The 21,153-nt window shown below is 41.5% G+C and overlaps 1 long non-coding RNA gene and 1 pseudogene across 1 annotated transcript in view; both read right to left on the minus strand.

The window, feature by feature from the left end:
- The window catches only part of LOC137249971 (uncharacterized), a 73,031-nt gene that overhangs the window by 42,790 nt on the left and 9,088 nt on the right, over nt 1–21,153 (minus strand). The window lies entirely within an intron of this gene.
- Nucleotides 6,928–8,708, minus strand: LOC137248013 (regulator of nonsense transcripts 1 homolog; annotated as a pseudogene).

Here is a 21,153-nt window from a genome sequence, read left to right on the forward strand (position 1 = left end):
CTTGTGTTCGTCCACAAGCAATCTGATGCGTTGGTTTATATCCCTTATTTGGGGGTCGCCTGGATCAAGCTGTCTTATAAGGTCGCGTTCCCTCGCTAAGCTCGCGGCCTCCGCCGGGAAGTGGGCCGGATTTCGGGAATTCTCCCGGCGGGAATGAAATGTGCCGAGGCGGATTCAATGACCTTACGGAAGGCACGCTCCCCTTGGCGGGCATCAGTCGGGATAGGGAAGCCAGCTCTTTTCTTGCAGTATAGGAAGTGTCCGAAAAATCCCGAACAGATAAAAAAATGACCTCCGTACTTATTTGATTTTATTTTATTCCTTTTTATTTGCGACTTTTATTATCTCATTATATTTTGGTTTGATTGTAGTTTGTTTCGATTTTTGCTGTATTTAATTTAATTCATCGCAATTGGCTTTATTTTATTTTATTGTAGCTTTCTCGACACGAACTCGATGAGATGCTCAGCGCCCTCGTCATCGATCTGGAACAACTATTTTGGACGCATCGCATTGGATTACGAATTCTGTGGAAAAATTTGGTTGGGCCAAGACAGGAGCGGAACTCAAGGCTAATTTAAGTTTTTCGAAGGCCTCTATAGCTTCAGAGGTAAGCTTGAACGGGCCTGATGACTTACGGAGACAGTCGGTCAAGGGAGCTGCCAAGTCAGCAAAATTGGTAATAAATGCCCTGTACCAATTCGCCATGCCCACAAATCTACGCACCTGTCGAGGGGATTTACGGATCGGAAAGTTTTGCATCGCTTCTATTTTTCCTGGATCCACCTTCAAATACCCGCTGCCTATCAAGTACCCTAAGTAACGAATTTCCTTCTGACAAAATTTGCTTTTGTTTACGTTTATTGTCAGACCTGCGTCTGTCAAACATTTTGCCACTACCGCCAGCAATTTCAGGTGGTCTTCAAAATTTGTACTACATACCATCAGGTCGTCCAGGTAGACGAAGACATTCTCCCGCAGATGCGAAGGGATTGCCTTGTCCATCAGTCTACTCATAGTTTACGGTCCATTGCACAGACCAAATGGCATTACCTAGAAGTGGTACAGGGGCCTCCCCGGAACTGCGAATGCTGTTTTTTCCTTGGAGGACTCTGTCAATTTGATCTGGAAGAACGCGTCCTTCAGATCAATGCCACTAATAAAATGCGTATCTTTCAGTCTGCTCAATAAGCCGTTGATATGAGGCAGGGGGTATGAGTCCTTCTTAGTCACCGCGTTGACCTTCCTAGAATCTATGCACAGCCTAACTTTACCTGGTTTCCGAACTAGTACCACAGGACTACACTACGGAGAGTTTGATTCTTCTATAACTCCCAATTCGAGTAACCTGTCTAATCCGCTAAAAGCTTTGGCTTGCCTCGGTGGCGAAAGAGGGAAATGTTTGCTTTTTATAGGAACGGCATTACCGGTGTCAATGTGATGCTCCACTAATTTAGTTTGCGCCAGGCCTAACTTTTCGTACGAAGGAAACGTCTCTATGACCTTTTCCAATTCTATTTTCCGGGCTGGTGACAATTCATGGTGGTTAAGTTCTTCTTCCTTTTAAAGTCTAAACTCTATGCACTCTACGCTTGGGACTATTTCGGGAGCTAACGCAAATGCTTTCCAAAAATCTACCCCGAAGTAAGCTTCTTGGTAAAAACGAATAATCTTTGTGATATTCTTGAAAGTAACCGGTAGAGACACTGAGCCTAAGATTTTTTGCTTGTTGCCACCCGCGGTATATACGAATTCATGCGAGGGCTGATAATCGAGGCTGTTATCCCTTAGGAATTCTACTCCATTTTTTCCCAAAATGGAGACGTTGGCTCCCGAGTCCAACAACCCTACAATGAAACTATCTTTTATTTTAGCCTTTACGAGAGGCCTTTCATCCTCTGTAAGCGTTAACATGGTGGCTTGCAGCAGTCTACGCTCCTGTACTCTTCTGTGGTATGTTTTCCTGCACTTCAAAATATTTTCTGATACCGGGTATTGTTCAAAAATGCCATTTCTTATTTGTTCGTACCTATGTTCCCTTTCTTCTAGACTTGGAGAAAAATGCGTCTGGCAAGCGACATCCCTATGCTGGCATCGCAGAATTCTGGTCGGTTCGCCCATCGCGAATGAGGACGTTTTACTATCGGACTCAGAACTATTGGAATTGTCCGTGCTGTCTGGGAAGGTTATTATTACATGTGAGCATTCTTTCGCCAGGGTACTACTGCACCTCGGAAGCTCACAACCTCCATGCAACTCGGCACCTGCGAGGGATCTCCCCTCTGGTTCAGTGCACGGGACGACGCCTCGAGCACTGGCTGGTGTGGGAGCTATTATGTCGAACGAGGTTCCCCCGCCTTCTCGCTCGGGTAATGGTTTCCCTGCCTGCGATGGTCCCTAGGGCATCTTTGAGTTAATACTCCCCTATGGCCACATTTAAAACAAAAAGAATTCCTAATGGGTTCCTCACAGTATATATAAGAGTGACCCATTGCCTGGCAATTCCAGCATTGGATTCCTGAATAGTCCGGTCTCCTGCTGCGTCGATATTCCAGCGCCTCTATCTGTGGATCCACTTCGCAATCCTCGCCTTCCATCCTCATGTCCGGGGTTGTCACACGGGCTTCGTTCACATGCCGTCCTGGGTAAGTGGCTCTCAACAGCTTGCTTTCCTTCAGAACTTGTTCTCCTCTGTGTGCTACATCGCGTAGATCATGAAAGGTTACATCCGCGTTGAAAAGCATAAGCTTAAGGCTATTGTTGGCGTTCCTTTTTATGATGTCAGTCAGCAAAACCTCTGACATAGGTTCTCTTAAGCGCGCGTTTAAGGAGATTATATCCGTGTGGAACACGTCATAGCACTCACTCAGTTTCTGCTTCCGTATGGAGATCTCCATCATGATCTCGTGGTCAGTTTTTAGAGTACCGAACTCTCTTTTTAAGGAATAGCACAAAAAGGCATATGTCGCATTTGTGTTTTGTTTCGTGAATAGCCAGTACCACTCTTCGGCCCGCCCAGAAAGGAATAGGTAGAAACTAGCCGTTATTTGTTCGTCCGTGCATTGTGTGCGCTCAAACAGGGTGTTTACCTTAAAAAGAAAATCTGCCACGCTTCCAGTCCCGTCGAACGATATTTTCCACTCCTGCGGTCTCACTACTATGCTGCTCGGAGCAGGGTTCATTGGTGGTACTACTGCTGGAAGTGGGTTACGTTCCATTCTATTCGCGTTTCTGTTCAAATTTATGGACTGCTGCGCAGACTCGAGAGCGGCGTTGAGCTGGTCCATGTTGTTTCGGATTGACCCCATCTCCCTCCGCATTTCTTCCTGCGAGGTCCTGAACAGCTGGTGTAACACTTTCACCCACGAGTCCCCACGAGGAGCTTCGTTATATATCCCTGGGGTATTCGTCCGGTCACTTGCAGCTTCTCTAATATTTCCCATTCCATGTTCTGGTCGACACATTGGTCATTAGCCCCGAGATATCATGCGCGTTTAGTAGGGGCGCGTTCAAATTACTGGTACCTCCAGGGCCATCCAATTTTTCGCGGTGGTCGTTCAGGGCTGAGCCTGTATGGATCCCCGCGGGATTTCCGTATTGCCCCCCTACAGGGGTATGCATCATCAGGGGATGATTCGTTTTCGAAAAAGCCCCCCTATCATTTCCGCCCCGGTTCTGGTGCCCTCTAAAGTTCCCCGCACTCCGGAACGGAGTATTCCGGCCCGGGTGACCAATTGACTGGTCATGCGACATGATGATTAAAAAAAAATGTAATTTGTTAGGTCGTAGTTTGGTATTACAAAGACTTCTGCTTAGACAAAACGCTAAGCAGTTAGGTTCACCCTATATCCTAAATGATGGGTTGAGAAAAAAAAAACGTATAAATATATGTAAGGGAAAAAAATTTTACGCGTATCGAAAAACGTTTAAACCTGGAAAAAAGTGATTAGTTATTTGCAAATTTTATATGAACAATGGGAATGCTGACATCCCATCCACAGAGGCAGTAAGGCTACAGGAAAAAAAACCCAAATCCATTCATACTTGTCCCTAGTGCACCCAACCGCAATGCGAGGGGGTCTTAAGGCCCCCCTCCGAGACTGGTTGGGGCCACTAGAGTCACTTCCAGACACACACGGGTTGGTCTCAATACGCCCAGCCGCAACGCAGAGGCAGTCTCCAAGGGCTCGCCCCTGGGACTGGTTGAGGGTGTTGAGGCCTCCCGTTCACTCTCACTGGACACCCCTCCTGCCTCCGCCGCAATGGGTGGAGCGGTTTCGGAGCCGCTCCCCCAGTCTGATGGGACAGGAAGGAGTGCCACTTTGAATCCCAGCTCAACTCGTCACAATCCAGGTGGCATTCTGAGTTACCACCTGAGACGTGGGCTGAGCTGGGGTCCTACCATTAGCTCACACACTCACGCCAGACAGCACAAAATTCGGCAAGCAAAAGAAAACAATTTTAAACATTACAAAAGAAAATATAAAAATCCCAATTAGCGGACACCTTTATACCAAGCCGACTAACGGACAACTTCCGGTAACGAAAACCCCAATTACAAAAAAAACTAAGTGCGTTCAGCACTGCCTCGTCGGGTGAATATAAAAATCCGGATAACTTGACGTGAAGTCCCGTGGATCCCTCAGCTACGGAGACGATGATCACTCCGGACACCCTGATCCGTCTAACCATCCCACCGCAACGCAGATGGCTGCTCCTGCGGCTGCGCACTCCGGACTGGTGGGATGGCCAACTTCACAGTTTGACCAGGAGTTACCCTCGCACCCGGCGCCTCAGGAACCACGATGGGCGCCATCTGTTATGGTTACGTATTTTCTAAGCAGTACGGAAGGCAGTCGGCATGATCTGGTGGTGCACAGTGGCTAGTCATGTCGGCTGGGCGGGGTCCTTGCCAACCTTACTGTTCCTGCGCCATAACAGGAAAAAGTTCCTATCATGCCTTAAAATAACCGTCAAAACTGACAAAAACAGCGCAGAGCCGACTCAAACCGCTTATAATTCAAAATAAAACAACATCCGGCCGAACCGGATGTCACGGACAGACCGTTACAACATTCAAAAATTTAAACTTCAAAAAAAAACTAAACGCAAAAAAAATTGACCGAACCGGACATGGCCGGTTACTAACACTGAAAATCGAAAAGAAAAAAACTGCTGAAAATTTAAAAGAAAAACAACCAAAAAGAAATGGGCCGAATATAACGTGGGGCGCCGCGGGTGTTGTTGCGACGCCCGGTGCATATCCCACCCTCAAAACCATGGCCACCGACGCATCTAATTTTCGGTGGCCCCTTACCTGTATTCCGTACGTTCCTTCTAAATCAATGAGGACGTCAGCATTCCCATTTATAAGCTTTATTAATTACAATAAATTTTTTTTTACAGAAAATCAATAATACAATTTTTGTTTGTTTTGCTTAATTAATATAACCCTACAGCTCATGGAAGCAATTCTTGTGTTTATACATATAAAATTTTTGTAAGAGGGAAACCTTAAGGAAGAATTATAAGCTGTTAATGAGAAACGCTCTCTGTTTTCGCGGATTTAGCTATAAATGTGCTATGCTCTCAAACAATTGCAATTGTTGTCAAACTCCTACAGTATTCTTCAGAATGTTCAATGCATTTTACCTGCATCTGGGCAAAAAAAAAAGTTACTTGTATGTTTTCATTGCGTTTAATTATTTCATTTAATTTTAAATTTAATAATGATCTTAAATTTTATTTTCCGATTTGGGGTTGCCGTAAATATTGACGTTTCGATAATCATAAATAGATGGTGCAAAAGTTCAATGCCTATTGGCCGTCAACGCCATAGTTTTCGCCTTTCAAAAGTGCGCTTCCTTATAATCTAAGTATATTTAAATGAGCACGCCCTAGACGTCATATACGTACGTAGTGTATGAAGAATAAATTTTATGCGAAAAAAAATTAATTGCAGTTCATATAATTTTATGTACTTCCCTTTCTACGATTTTGCATGTACATACATTTATGTATATTTTAAATGATGTTATTTGAAGAATCTAACATGAGTTCATTAAATTCAATAGAAAAAAAAAGGTTTGAATTGGGTACAGCAGTGAGCACGAACATAGCATCGAAAATTAATACTAAATGTTTTATGTTATTATCTCCCTTTAATTATTTTCGTTAAAAGTTCGAAGGTGTTCAAAACAAAGCTTCGTTTAAGGTCCAAAAAACTTTCGGAACAATTACCGAAAAAGCTAATGTTGGAAAAAAAGAATTTATTCTGAAAGTTGTATTTGGCTGCATAATATTTGTATTTTAAAGTGAATAAATTTTTAATGAAAAATGCGGAGGAAGAATATAGCAAATTCTTCAAACTATTATAAAAATTTTCTTAAGCAGAAAATTGTCCACCAACTTCAGTGCCCTAGAAATTAGCCGGAGAATCCAGCCATATACAAACCATATGACAAAGCTTGAATTGCATTCTCCCAAAAAACTTTATTTTTGAGTTAATCTGTTTACAATAAGAAGAGTGATATATGCTTCCATACTTCTTTTATTTTCCATTAGAAACACAAATTTTATAAAACTCTAAACGGCCACAGCCTAGAAGTATTAACTTATGAATAACACATGCATTTGGTACGGCAACGTTTTACAAGACGGGGCACTACCTAATTTTTATCGAAATTTATCAAAGGTCATATCAAAAATCGCGTCTCGACCTCCGTTTTAAAAATTCGAAAGCGAAAATTAAATTTTTATCTCTGTCAAAAGATATAAGCAAAAAATCGGTTCAAATTTCCATGTGGTTTTTGTTATTTTGCCACATTTGATGTACCCACATACACTAATGCTGAAAGGTGTTCTGCGCGCATTTTTTTTTTTTTTTTTTTTTGATCCCCAAACCGGTGTCGGATCCACCCAGGGTAATTTTTAAGCGCGGCCGCCAACCCATAAAGGTCTTCTATGCAAAAAATTGTGGATCGTGCCCCATATTTCGGACCCTCCCGGGGTCATTTTGCGGTTTTTTGTAAATAACTTTTGACTGAAATATAGTTTTTGATTTTCGCTTTCGGATTCTTAAAACGGAGGTCTAGGCGCGTCTTTTTATACCATATTTGAGAAATTTCGATAAAAATTTGTAGGTGCACCGTCTTTTAAAACGTTACCTTAGGCAAGGTGCACACGAGGCTACGTCTCATAGACGCTGCAGGCGAAATTTGTACGCTTTGATGCCGAACACATGTATTTGAATGGAGAGCTGCATACGAGGCGTCAGCTGCATGAAAGCGACAAAGAATGAAATTTTCGTGTAGCTAAGCGTACAGCAATGTTGGTCGCTGAGCGTACGTACGCTTGAAAAAAAGGAAGAACAAGATGTTTGTTTACATTTTTTTGTATGCAAATTTGTGTAATTAGTTAAAAAATTTTACTTTATTTAATAAAAGTGCGTGAAAGGTATATTACCAAAGCGAAAAAGAATATTAAACTCCACAACAGCTTGGTTAGAAGCGTTTAAAAGGCTAAAAAGTGTTGGAAACTAGAAATCACCCTTTTCTCTAGTCCGCGGTAGTTTAAAATTGCCTTTCATAATTTACAAAGGCACGGGGATGCAAACAAGGTTTAAAATCTATTTTCCTTTGGTTTAGGGGACGGACATAGCTGAAGAAATTTAATTTTTTATTTTTATTTTTTTCAATAATTGTTTGCTTTTTGTAGCGACGCTTGAAAATATATTCGTGTGCAGATCTTGAGCCGTAGATAAATTGTAGCTATATGAAATATCTTGTACGCTTCTAGGACGCGTATCCTCGTGTGCACCTTGCCTTAGTTTCATGTCCGAATCAGTTTTAACAAGCGTAAAATATGCTATTGTTTTTTTGTTTAAGCCAACGCCCCATCTTATTTCTATACCCTCCTGTATTTGCGATTCTTTTAAATTTTTATCGTATTCTGTTTCTAGGCGCACAAGTGGACCAAAAACTTTCTCGTATTGATAACCATCTTCATAAAGCAATAGCATTTGTGATGTTTCAGTATCTATACCAGGCTTTTCTAAATCCTGAAATGTTGCATCAATATTTTCATTTCATAATTCCTCCAATTTGTTTATTTGTGCTGCTGATATTTGTCGTGCACGTGACTGCTCTTGCTCGGTAGGCACCTTAACCAACCACGGCAAAAACGAACGATCAGTTATAAGCGGCTTCCATTGTTCTTGATGCCAATTTATATCTTTCAAAGAGTTTTGCGCTGCACATGGTTGACTAAAATTTAAATTTATTCGTTTAAATATATACACTTTTTAATATTTACTCCATTTTCAGCTTACCGGCATAACAACACTACAACAGAATCAGCCTGTGCTGGAATGAATCCTAATACAAATACATTACATACGCCACACCAGTAACATTTTAGTACTGTTTCTCCAAGTGGACCTTCAGAATGTAGGGTGACTTCCCTATGTTTAGCCCTCACCGAATGATTAACAATTTGGGGTCCAGATGTGTTTCCTTGGCCATTGCAAAACCATTTTTTGCAATTATTGCACATCACTTCGTCGTCGAAATGGTTGTTGCACAAGTTTGCTTTGTTCCGTTCGCCGTTTCTACAATTTCTCTGCACAAAAAGCAGCCCTTATTTACCACTATCTGTTGACGAGACATTTTTTTCGTTGTGTAGTTCTTAAGACAGCTATCCCGATTTTTCGATAATAGCGGACAAACTTTTGTAAAAGTATATTTTTTCCAATTTTCGAGAAAATTATTCCTTTTTGTATCCAATAAACTTTTTTACTCAGTCGGAAAGTAAAGCACACAGATGAGTAGTGATGGACCATATTTCACTATCGATGATTGCATCGCCGCTATCACTATTAGTATTAGAATTCCATGCTGAAGGAAAATCGCCAATCGCTATTGGCGATATTCTGCCAGAGGTGATTGTCATTCAAAAGAATCGAATGAAGGAAAATCTCCAATCGCTAATATATTTGGATTGCAAAAGCTATAGCTATTAGCGATTTGTCAATAGCGGCGCTGTAATCACCAATAGCGAAATATCGTTCCATCACTACTGCTTTCCAATGTATATATGTGTAGGACATTCACTTGTTAAAAAACAACTTGTTTATTTTAATTTTATCAAACAATTTTTTATATAACTTTTTGTAAAAACATCAAAATGAAAAAAATATTTTCACTCTAAATAAATTTTAGTTGCTAAAGAATTATTGAAAAATAAAGAACGCTTTATCGTATTTATCAAATACGATATATTGGTGACCCCGAACCAGTGAACATATTCATACGCATCATGCCGAATACACGCTCCGGAGACAATGCCGTTTCATCACAGCAATCAACCACAATAAACACGAATCCGCTATCCACAATCAGCAACACAATTGTGCCATCTTCAAGCAATTCACAAGGAGGAATTCATCTACGAATTCCGAAATTCTGGAAGGAAAACCCATTGATATGGTTTGCACAAATCGAAGCACAGTTCGAACATCACGGAATTGTGTCAGAGAAAACAAAATATTTCACGATTCTTCCTGAATTAGAATCTGATATATTAAGTCAGGTAAGCGATATTATTCTGGCACAACCTCAGAATATATATACGCAGCTTAAACAACGTCTCATCGATCATTTTTCAATTTCCGAGGAGAAGAGAATCCAAAAGTTGTTGAACGATTTGGACATAGGGGACAAAAAACCTAGTTGTCTTCTGCGGGAAATGCGTGGTCTCTCGCATGGTGGAGTTACCGATGACTTCCTGCGAACATTGTGGCTAAAACGTCTACCTTCACAAACGCAAGCTGTTTTGGCAACATTTTCTGAAACGTTGGATAAACTTGCAGTAATGGCAGATAAAATTCAAGCAATTTCAGCACAACAACAATCAACTATCGCAGCAATACAATCGTTTCCTAATCTATCGGATCTTCAACAACAAATAACAACTTTGAGCACAGCTATTGGCAATCTTCAAAAACAACACTTTCGACGCAGAAGTCGCTCAAATTCGCATAGGCGTTACACAACTAAGTCAGCTAATACAACCGAGTGGTGCTATTATCATCGTAGATTTAGGTCTCAAGCCCGGAATTGTGGACAGCCGTGTTCATTCAAGCAACACCATCAGGGAAACTCGCCGGTCGGTCACTAGATGAAGCTAGTGGCCGATACTCTACAATTAATCGTTTACATATCTTTGATAAGTCCACCAACAAAAAGTTTTTGATAGACACTGGAGCGGATTTGTCGGTTCTCCCATCAGCAGGTATATCTAACAAAAAGCAAGACAAATACAAACTTTTTGCTGCTAATGGTACAGTTATCAACACATTTGGTACTCAACTTTTAACCCCAACTTTTGGTTTACGTCGTTCCTTTGCTTGGGAATTCATTATTGCTGATGTTAGCAGTCCTATAATTGGCGCAGATTTTTTGAAACATTTTGGATTGTTGGTGGATTTAAAAGAAGGCTGTTTGGTAGATTGTGAAACTGGTCTGAGCTCTTCCGGTAAGTTATGTGAATTAAGAGAGTTACCAGCGATAAAGACTCTTGTAAGTTCAACCATATATCATAAACTTTTATCTAAATATCCGGATTTAACGAATCCTTCGTTGCATCAGAAAAAAGTTCCTCATTGTGTTGAACATGTCATCGAGACAAAAGGTCCTCCGATATTTTCAAGGCCTCGTCGTTTAGCACCGGACAAGCTCGAAATTGCAAAACGAGAGTTTCAATTTATGGTCGATCAAGGACTTTGTTGCCCATCTAAAAGTTCTTGGTCAAGTCCGTTACATATGGTATTAAAGAAAAATGGCCAGTGGCGTCCGTGCGGAGACTATCGTCGTCTTAACGCTCAAACTCTTCCTGATCGTTATCCCATTCCGCACATCCATGATTTCGCTTATGGGCTCTCAGAAAAGACAGTTTTTTCTACCATTGATTTAGTTCGAGCCTACAATCAAATTCCGGTTGCTCCTACCGATGTTTCAAAAACTGCTATAATTACCCCGTTCGGATTATTTGAGTTCCGATTTATGACTTTTGGCTTATGTAACGCCGCTCAAACGTTTCAGCGGTTCATGCATGAGGTTCTTCGAGGGTTAGACTTTTGTTTCCCTTATCTCGACGATGTTTTAATTGCTTCTGAATCCTCTGAACAACACTTATTTCATCTTGAGCAATTGTTTAATCGCCTTCAGTCATATGGTCTAACAGTAAATGTTGCGAAATGCCATTTTGGACAAGATAAAGTAACATTTCTCGGCCATTTAGTGTCTGCTCAAGGCATTCAGCCAATTCCTGAGAAAGTTGATGCAATTATAAACTTTCCGCAACCGAAAACTGTCAAGGAAGTGCGACGTTTTACTGCGATGTTGAATTTTTACCGAAGATTTTTGCCACATGCGGCGGAGATGCAAATTCCACTCCTTATTTATCAGAAAGGTAATAAGAAGAATGACAAATCTCAAATCGAATGGACACCTGAAGCTCAATCCGCGTTTGAAAAATGTAAAAATGAATTGTCTCGAGGTACTCTATTGACTCATCCTATAGATTCTGCACCGATATCTGTTATGGTTGATGCATCTGACGAAGCAATTGGTGGTGTTCTACAACAGAAAGTTGATGAGGTTTGGAAACCTCTGGGATTCTATTCATTGAAGCTAAATGACACCCAGAAACGTTACAGTACTTATGATAGAGAACTTCTTGCGGCATACCTTACGGTAAAGCATTTTCGCTATATGCTAGAGGGTCGTAATTTTATAATCTATACGGATCATAAACCCCTTACTTTTGCGTTTAAACAGAAACCTGAAAAAGCTTCGCCTCGGCAGTTTCGTCAACTGGATTTTCTCTCGCAACTTTCCACCGACATACGTCATATCAAAGGAAATGAAAATATTATAGCAGATACTCTCTCACGAATTTCGACTATTGATTCTCCGAATCTAATCAACTATGAAGAGTTAGCAAAAGCTCAAGAAGAAGATACAGAACTAAAAGAATTAATTGAGAATCCAAGCTCTTCATCTTTAATTTTTAAATCTATAACAATTCCATCGTCGTCGAAGCCTATATTTTGTGATATATCCACATGCAATGCAAGACCATACATTCCACTTGGTTTTAGGAGAGACATTTTTAATACTATTCACAACATGTCTCATCCAGGAGCTAATGCGACAGCTAGAATAATTCTACAGCGTTTCATATGGCCGAATTTGAAAAAAGATATTAGGACATGGTCAAAAGCTTGTGCTAATTGTCAGCGATCAAAAATTCATCGTCATAATCATAGTGTGATAGGTAGTTATGAAAACCCAAGTTCACGTTCCTCGCATATTAACATTGACCTTGTTGGACCATTGCCTTCCTCACATGGATATTTGTATATTTTAACTTGCATTGATCGGTTCACTCGTTGGCCGGAAGCAATTCCCTTAGTTGACATAAGTGCCCGTTCTGTGGCGGAAGCTTTATTTCATGGGTGGATTTCTCGGTTTGGAGTTCCTTCAAAAATTACAATGGATCAAGGTCGTCAATTTGAATCCAATCTTTTTAAGGAACTTGCACAACTTCTTGGTTCTCAACGAATACGCACTACGTCGTATCATCCTTGTGCCAACGGTATGATTGAGCGGTGGCATCGTTCGCTGAAGACTGCTTTCATGTGTCACAACACTAAAAACTGGATGGAAATTTTACCAATTGTGCTGTTAGGACTGCGATCAAGTTTACGTGAAGATGTAAATGCCAGTCCTGCTGAGCTGGTTTATGGAACTTCTTAAAGCTTCCTTGTGATTTTTTCGACGCTAGGAATGATTTGTCTCCTTCCGATGAATTTGTCAAGCAACTGAAATCTTCAATGAACTCGCTGCGTCCAATTGAAGTTTCGTATAAATCAAATCGTTCTGTTTTCGTACACAAAGATCTTGCTACTTGCACTCATGTATATGTTCGTCGTGACGCTGTTAAAAAGTCTCTTCAGTCACCGTATGATGGTCCATATCTAGTGGTGAGCAGAAATGATAAAGTTTTTAACGTCAATATTAATAATTGTACCAAATCAATATCAATTGATCGACTCAAGCCAGCATTCGTATTTAATACTGATATTTGTGAAGATCCTCGAACGATTTGTGTTCCAATACACCCTCATGTAAGAAGTCGTTTTCCACGTCATGTACGCTTTAGATCGAGACTTCATCGTTAAACAAAGTCTCTGGAAGGGGAAATATGTAGGACATTCACTTGTTAAAAAACAACTTGTTTATTTTAATTTTATCAAACAATTTTTTATATAACTTTTTGTAAAAACATCAAAATGAAAAAAATATTTTCACTCTAAATAAATTTTAGTTGCTAAAGAATTATTGAAAAATAAAGAACGCTTTATCGTATTTATCAAATACGATATATATGTATGACTATTTTGACAGCTCTTTTCTTGCAGTATAGGAAGTGTTCGAAAAATCCCGAACAGATAAAAAAATGACCTCCGTACTTATTTGATTTTATTTTATTCCTTTTTATTTGCGACTTTTATTATCTCATTATATTTTGGTTTGATTGTAGTTTGTTTCGAAGGAAAAAGCTATGGTCGCTTCCCAAGGCAGTCGGTTCTATGTACCGGAGCGACTCGGAATTTTTCCCGACCAAGGACTGTCATTTCAGTGTAACCCCATTTAATTTGTTGCGTCCCTCCCACAAATTGTCTTCCTCCCAGCAGCTGCTTGCAGCGGGACTGCTCCATATTCTCTTGCTCCGGGACGGTATCGAATCCAATCCGGGCCCGTCTCCTGACCCCGGTCCTGAGAAATGGTTTTGCTGCATCTGCCGGAAAAGAATCTTTTTAGGACGGTCATACTCTGTTCAGTGTGTCTCGTGTAAGGGATGATTGCATCGGACAGGTTGTTCTGGGTTTGATCCCGAAACCCGACGTCTACGTAACTTTTATAAATCTTTTGTGGCTCCTAGCTGTTCACGTCCAAGAGCGCCGTAGTTTACGCCTTAGTGCCCCCCCCCCCTCCTCCCCACTATCTTCCAGCAGCCCAGCTGCTCAGCAAGCCACAACTAGTACCCGCTCCTGGCGCCAACAACTCAAACAGCTGCTACCACTCATAACTAGTATCTTCGTAGTAGAGTCGGTAGCAATGCTGAGCATCAGCCCCTGCCCCCGTCTTCTCCCCCCCCCCCCCTCTTTTCCGGCAGCAATCGTCTAGGTCAGGGAAACAGACTCTTAGTTCCTAACCCCGTTTGCCAGCACAGAATATATATGTTTGCGACATCCGCCCAATGCAGCTCCTCCCTTGGGCGGTGCCACTTTCATAGATGTTCTGGTCTCCGCGACGGCAACCCCCCGACGGGTTTCATTGCGCCATGTTGCCAGGTCGCAAACCCCAATCTACCGGGTACCCCAATGCTTGCCCAAGGACGCCCAGTGCCAGGGCCACAACAACAGTTGCGTCCTGGCCTTCCTCAAACCAGGCGTAGTCACCCGTCACTTACTCCAAGAGTGGCGACGTCTCCCCCTATGCATTTCAGAATTCTGCAGTTAAACTGTAATGGACTAACTGGGAAGATCACGGAGATAGTCGATTTCATGAAGCGGCACAACATCCGCATTGCTGCGATTCAAGAGATTAAACTTACAGCAAGATCTGCACTGCAAACCTGTTCTGGGTATAATGTCCACAGAAAAGATCGCATGAGCGGAAATGGAGGCGGCCTCGCGTTTATCATACACCACTCTGTGCAATATCATATATTTGATCCTGGCATCGACCGCAGGGACAATGTCTTAGAACGTCAAGGCCTATCTGTCCGGTCAGGCGATGCAAACCTAGAAATCATCAACATCTACATCCCTCCCGCCACTTGTTGCCCCAGTGGATACCGCCCTAATATTAGCGCCTAACTCACTGGCAACAATCGCATTATCTTAGGCGACTTTAATGCCCATCACGATCTATGCCATTCAAACTTGCGGGCGGACAGTTGGGTTGAGATGTTGGCGGATCAAATAGAAGAAACGACGCTCTGCACAATAAACGGAGACGCCCCCACACGTATGGTAGGAAGCTGTCACAGTTCGCCGGATATCTCAATCCTGAGCGCAGAAATCGTAAACTGCGTAACTGGCAGCCGATGGTAACATTGGCATCCGACCACCTGCCTATACTTATTTCGTTCGAGCGTACCGCCGACTTCATCGTTACAGAAAAACGCACTTTCATAAACTTTAAAAAAGGAAAGTGGGAGGAATACAAACCTTTTACAGACAACCTCTTTGCTGCCCTCCCTATCCCGACTGATGCCCGCCAAGTGGAGCGTGCTTTCCGCAAGGTCATTTAATCCGCCTCGGCACTTTTCATTCACGCCGGGAGAATTCCCGAAATTCGGTCCCACTTCCCGGCTGAGGCGGCAAATTTAGCGAGAGGACGTGACCTTATAAGACAGCTCGACCCAGGCGACCCCCAAATAAGGGATATAAACCAACGCATCAGATTGCTTGTAGATGAACACAAGCGAGCGAAATGGGAGCACCTAAGAGGTTGTAACCGCTCTGCCGGTGTGGGTAAACTTTGGTCCACCGTAATGTAAATGACAAAGTTTCCATCGCCTTCGGCGATAAAGTGCTGACGGATTCGAAAAAATGCACGAACGCTTTCTGCCGTCAATATGTAATGCATTCTACGGTCGACAAAGATAGACGAAGGGCCAACAGACACGCACATAAACATAAATTCAGCGCGTCACCAATTACCATCACCGCCAGAGAGGTTGAAGATGCCATTGGTCACGCTAAACTATCCAAAGCAGTGGGCCCAGACGGTTTAGCCATCCCGATGCTTAAAAGCCTAGGGAAAGAGGGTTTCAAATACTTAGCACATGTCTTCAACCTGTCTCTTTCCACCTTTGTCATAACCGAAAAATGGAAAATGGCCAAGGTGGTCCCGCCTGGGAAACAGGCTAACATAGGAGAGTTATATCGTCCGATATCTCTCCTATCGCCAGTCGCAAAGACGCTTGAAGCCATTTTGCTCCCCTACTTCCAAGCAAATTTGCAGCTAGCCTGTCATCAGCATGGCTTCAGAAAACTCCATAGCACCATCACCGCGCTAAATGCCATAAGCACCCAGATAAATTGCGGTTTAAATCAAAACTCCCACCACAGAACAGTACTCGTAGCGATAGACCTATCAAAAGCTTTTGATACGGTCAACCATGGCACGTTACTGCAAGACCTGGAAGGGTATACCCTTCCCCCATGTCTTAAAAGGTGGACCGCAAATTATCTGGGTGGTCGGCAGGCATCGGTGCAATTTATAAACGAAACATCAAAACCAAGAAGAATTAAACAAGGGGTGCCACAGCGTGGTGTCCTATCCCCACTTTTGTTTAATTTCTACATATCTAATCTACCTTCACCACCAGAAGGAGTCACTATTGTTTCATTCGCCGATGACTGCAAAATAATGGCCACAGGCCCAGGCCCAGAGATCGATGAGCTCTGCCACAGATACCTCCCTGATCTCTCCAGTTTTTTCGCCTCGCGAAACCTAGCATTATCACCGACTAAATCTTCCGCGACCTTATTTACAACATGGAACATCCACATCGATGGCACTACGCTACCGACTGTCCTACACCCCAAAATCTTGGATGTGACGTTTGATCAGGATCTACATTTTGGTGAGCATGCAACCGCAATTGTTCCGAAAATCCAGAGCCGTAATAAAATCCTCAAATCTCCTGCTGGCAGTACCTGGGGAAAAGATAAAGAAACGCTCATTACTACATACAAAGCAATTGGCCAGCCGTTTGCATGCTACGCGTCACCCATATGGTCGCCAAGCCTAAAAATTACCCACTGGAAGAAGCTACAGGCCTGCCAAAATACTGCTCTCAGAATAGCCACGGGCTGCCTTCTTATGTCCCCAGAACACCATCTACATAATGAGGCGAGAATACTCCCCATCAGGGAGAGAAATGAGATGCTAACCAGGTTAAAATCTTACCTATCCAGAATCAACCCCGACATACAAAATGTATGCCCCGCTTGCAATGTGTCCCCACGTGACACCAACCATCTCTTTAATTGTAATGTGGAACCAATGCCTCTAACACCCTTTTCATTAAGGTCCACCCCTGTTGAAACAGAAAGTTTCCTTGGACTCCCGTTAGAGGATATTGATGACAATTTGTGATCGGTCGCGGCTGTTAGGTGGGGCGAAGCACTGCTACAACAACAACAACAAAAATCTATCGTTTTATATACATAGGTATATAGGCTACATCGTATATGTAGATACATATGCTACTTCGTTGTATGCATATATACATGCATTTGTAATATCAATGGAATGGTTATAAAATTCATTCTTAGTAATTCCAAAGGTGTAATATGCTTTTTGGTTTTTCTACTTAATAATTTTAATTTCCTATCTTATTTTGAATTGAACTTATTTTCGCTTTAATAAATCTCGTTAAATTGTAGGTGGAGGTAAATATATGTGTATATCTTATCATACCATCGCCCTCTTTTCAGGCGCATATATGAATGTTAAGTATTGCCGATCGTTCGTCGTAAGTGCGCTCGATTATTCCAAAATTTTGTGAAATTGAAAAAAAGTTATATTTAGTACATTTAGTGACTGAACGGGGCAGTAAGGAAATTCATTGAATCGTTAGTCACTACGTTAAGAAATATGAATCAAACCTAAATCTGGCTGATTCCTATAAAGTGCTTACACATTCGTGTTTCTGAAATAAAGGGAGCTGATACACTTAATAAATGTGCTCATAAATATGTAGAAACCTATTTATTGCCCCTCATTAATTCAATATGACCACACACATAATGGTTGTCTCTTCTTCATATAGTTTAAATGAGGTTGTGTTGGTTCTCTTTTATTTACAATTCATTCTGTAGCTGAGCAAAAAAAAAATCTTTTATTTATAATTTATATTCAGCCGCATTGAGCTAGCAATGCGCATGCATGTTACCATTTCATTAGAGTATTATATAATGTAATATACTAATTCAAATGTATGTACCTACGTCGTTTCAATCATGCCACTAAGGCTCGTCTTTTTTCTTTTTCCTATACTTATTGTTGACCTATAAAATTTGGTTACACTAAATCCAATTTTATCTAACTTATCTGTTTGCTTTTAACAAATTTACAATACTACCTAGTAAGAAAATGCAAAAAGATGAAATGCATTTAAATAAATAAATAAACTAGGACTGAGCTCCAGTAGAGTTAGACTGTAAACTAAAAGCGACACGCGCGCCAATGGGCCTCAAATTTACATGTATGTACTATTGTATTGTCATATACATATATATATATATAACCAAGACCAAATCCCTTATGTATGGAACTAAAAGTAAATGTTACTGGGAGAGCGTGTGAACACAGTAAAAGAAAACCAAGTCTTTAAATACTAAAATTCTTATTCAAATGTTTAGTATACCTTATAAAATTTTGTTGTCTAACCCTAGCTTCCCTTTTCTGTTTATTTTAATTAAAAGAAAATATACTTAGTTGCGTCAAAGTTCTACTGGATATGCTACAATTATTTTGGCAGCGACTCACCCGGTAGGGTAATACCTACTTATTCAGCAAGAGGTTGTCCTGTGGGCCTCTACCGATGTGGTTACTGGTGATGTTGTTGCCGGTATGGTTGTTGTTGCCTGTAATTGTTGACGTTGGCCGGCTGTCGTAGCAGGTGTTGTTCGGAGGGGCTATGTATGGCGTCCTGCCGTTGTTCTGCCGGCAATTGTTGGCGTTGACTGGCTGTTATAGCAGGTGGTGTTCAGCGGGCCTATGTATGGCGGCTTGCCGTTGTTGTGCCGGCAATTGTTGGCGTTGGCCGGCTGTTGTAGCAGGTGTTGTTCAGCTGGCCTATGTATGGCGGCCTGCCGTTGTTGTGCCGGCAATTGTTGGCGTTGGCCGACTGTCGTAGCAGGTGTTGTTCGGCGGGCCTATGTATGGCGGCCTGCCGTTGATGTGCCGGCAATTGTTGGCGTTGGCCGGCTGTCGTAGCAGGTGTTGTTCGGCGGGCCTATATATGGCGGCCTGCCGTTGTTGTGCCGGCAATCGTTGGCGTTGGCCAGCTGTCGTATCAGGTTTTGTTTGGCGGGCCTATGTATGGCGGCCTGCCGTTCTTGTGCCGGCAATTGTTCGGCTGGCCTATGTATGGCGGCCTGCCGTTTTTGTGGTAGCGCGCGGTTGATGATGGTAGTTGGTGCTCGTTTTCCTTCTTGATGTTGATGTTATGTGCGTTGTGATGGTGGTTAGTTACAGCGGCACTGCTGTTGTTGTGCAGGCGATGGTTGTCGTGGACCGCTGCTAAAATTTTGGTTGTTGATGGCGATGACACAATGATGTTGATGGGGTTATTGATTTAGCCGGGATGCTGTGAAATTCGTTATTTTGCCTGTACACTATGCGATTCGCGGCGCTGCTCCTGGACGTGCCGTTTAGCGCGTTTACTTAGTTAGGTAATTTAGTTATTTTTTTGTTAGAGTGCCGGAATGCCGGAGAACTGCTTTGGTGTGCAACAAATATACTGATGAAATGCAGTGGAATTGAAGCAACTTGATTAGAAAGCCCCACCGATTGTCACTCGAGTTCATTCGAAGACAAATTTTTTTTTGCAAATAAGTTTGTATTTGCACGTGTCAACTTAGGTTTTGGAAAAGTTGAATAGCACAATTTATTCTTATTTTTGCATTCAATGGTGATTAAATTTTCGAATAATTTTACTGTAGGAACGCTGAAAATTGTCGAAAAGCATTCACTTTGCACACGTTTCTCGCATGTGAGAAATATTCACTCCATGCAAAAGGTTAATTAAATTTTTTATGAAAATTCGTGGTTGGCTTTGCACCTTTTCCAAATTTTCACAAATTATTTTTTACTACACGCCCGATTTTCCAGACCGCGCTTAATCACATTTTTACAATTTTCGTGTTTATTTTTTTTTTCCTTTTTATTTAATTGATATCGTCGTCACTTGCCCAATTATGGCTATTTCTACTTTCTAAATGTCTTCCAAATATATTTTCACACTATATAAACTCGCGGACAAAAAATTTGATTGTCTTTTTTTCGGCTTAAATTTTACCGACCACTACCGGCAATGACGGGTGCACTTTGCTTTTTGATTCTTCAAAATGGCAAATGGCAATCGCCGTCAAGCCGTTAAAGAATGTCCTCATAGCGCATGCGCCATGGAACGGAACAGTTAAATGGCCTGATTTAACTGTGGCTGCCATGGTGGAACCATACAAGTTGGTAGCTACGGTGACACACCTAGGACCACAAGTAAAAGTTCCATGTAATTTGTTTTTGTGAATCGGTGGGCAAATGTCAAAATCGTACAGCGCCGCAAGTTGATGTGTCAAATCCTCACAAGTGGACCATAACAGTCCACAATTCATCGGAACTGATTCAGCAATATGTTATACACTATGGCTATCAGAGGTTTGTGTCTCCGCTTTTCGGTACACCCTGTGCTGTGGCTAGTTGTTTAACCACTGCCCGCTAGATGGGTCTCCTGAGCATTATCTAAGCGAGGATAAGCGTTTTTTTACGCGTAAACGTAAATGTATACGCGTGGAAAAAAACACTGCTATTAAGTTATGGATATGGCGAAAATAAATAAATAAAGTCGAAATTAAGTAGGTACTTAAAGTTAGTTACAGCTTTTTTGATAGATAACCTATTAGCCAGGCTCACAATTTTTTTTTTTTTTTATTTTCAAGCTATTATTATCTTAAATTGTTAGTTCGTCGTTTGTTCTTAATTGTTTGTTCGTCAATTGGTAATTAAAAAAAAAAAAACTAAATAAAAATATACTGTTTAGTTGGCCCCTCAAAATTATTGATATTTTCCCCATTGTTAGTCGATAAATATATATTAACGTTTGTTCGTCAATAAAGGACATTTGTTCCAATATTTTATTGCAGTTTTTTTGTTTAATTTGCATTTTTTTTTTGGGGGTCAAAATTGGCCCCCGCAAAAACATTTCTTTTGATTTTTAAATCTTCATTATTTTACGTCGATAGTTCGTCGTCTGTTCTTAATTGTTTGCTGCAAAAAGATGTTT

The sequence above is a fragment of the Eurosta solidaginis genome, chromosome 4, assembly GCF_040869045.1.
Source record: "Eurosta solidaginis isolate ZX-2024a chromosome 4, ASM4086904v1, whole genome shotgun sequence".
Lineage (NCBI taxonomy): Eukaryota > Metazoa > Arthropoda > Insecta > Diptera > Tephritidae > Eurosta > Eurosta solidaginis.